A 1,614-nucleotide genomic window follows, 5' to 3' on the forward strand; every position below is an offset into this window, starting at 1 on the left:
CCCCCGCATGATCCCCTCCCCCTCGAACACGTCTCTCTATCCCCCCTCTCGGTCGGATCGGGGCAACCCCGGCCGGCCCTGCCGATCGCCGCCGCCACTCGGAGACCCGCCTCCCGCCTCCCATCTCCTCCCGCCTCGCCGCCGCTGCGGCTCGTCACCTCGACGCGCCGGATCATCCCCGTCCTCCTCCCCGCCTCGACCTCGCCGACGGACGCCGCTCGCCGGGGCCGCGTCGCCTCGCCTCCTCATCTCTCCCTCATCGGCTCCGACGAGCCTCGCCGACCCCCTACTCGGCAACGGCCGTGAGCGCCCCCTCCATCTCCCCTCTCTCTCTCCGTCGTCCCGAGCGCCACCGCCCTGGCGCACGCGCCTACACCGGCCCCGTTCGCTACGCACGCGCTTCTCCCGCCGTGCTCACCTGCTGCTCGTCGTGCCCTGCGCCCGCACCCCGCCGTGGCCATGCCCTGGCTACGCTCGTGCCGCGCCGGCCACGCCCGACGCGCGCGCTCGCGCATCGCCTCCCTCCCGGCGTGCTCACCGCGCCCTGCCACTCCACCCAGCCGCTCTCACGCGCGCACCGTGCGCCCCTGACCGTGCCCTAGCTCCGGCCAGGCGCGCCCTTCCCCGCGCGCGCCTCGTTGCTGCACCGCCGCTGCCGTGCAGCCCAACGCGCGACAGCGCTCCCCCCGCCCCCCCCGCGCGCTCGTTCCTCGCCGCTGCACGCTCGTCGACCCACCACCACCGCCACCTTGGGCCGCCGCTCGCCACTGCTGGCGCCTCGCCGCGCCCAGACGAGCTCCGGCCTCGACGGGCGCCCACGCCCGCAGCGCCCTACGCCCGTTAACGCACATCCGCCGCCCGTTAGCCCCTGGGCCAATGACGAATGGGGCCCGCCCCTGTTAAAATGAAAACAGACTTAAAATTATAATAATAATAATAATAATATATGATTAACTTAATTAATCTAGTTTAATTAAACTTGGTTAATCCTGCTTAATTATAAACCCTAATTAATCTGCTTAGTCCATGACAGGTGGGTCCCACTGGACCCACATATCAGATTTGACTCTGGTCAACTGGTTAGTTGACCTGCTGACGTCATGGTGATGTCATGCTGACATCATGTAACACCCTCGATGCGATTATATCTCCCATGTGTCGAGGCAAGACTTAGAGGCATAATCGCATTGAAGGCATATGTCGCAAGTTAGGCAATCTTCACAACATCCCATGTAATATAGATAATAAAAGGGGAGATAACATAGTTGGCTTACACTCGCCACGTCAATCAAGGTACATAAATAACATTACATCATCCAAACACTCATGGCCCGACTACGGCGCCAAAATAAAAGATAACCCAACATGCGACACGGTCCCGATCACCCCCAACTGGGCACCACTACTGATCATCAGGAAAGGAAACATAGTATCATTGAGAGTCTTCGTCAAACTCCCACTTGAGCTCGAGCGCGTCACCTGGAGCGGAATCATCAGGCCCTGCATCTGGTGTAATAGTAATCTGTGAGCCACAGGGACTCAGCAATCTCGCACCCTCGCGATCAAGACTATTTAAGCTTATGGGTAAGGCAAGGTAAATATGTGGAGCTGCAG

Source organism: Triticum urartu, chromosome 2 (assembly GCF_003073215.2).
Source record: "Triticum urartu cultivar G1812 chromosome 2, Tu2.1, whole genome shotgun sequence".
Taxonomy (NCBI): Eukaryota; Viridiplantae; Streptophyta; class Magnoliopsida; order Poales; family Poaceae; genus Triticum; species Triticum urartu.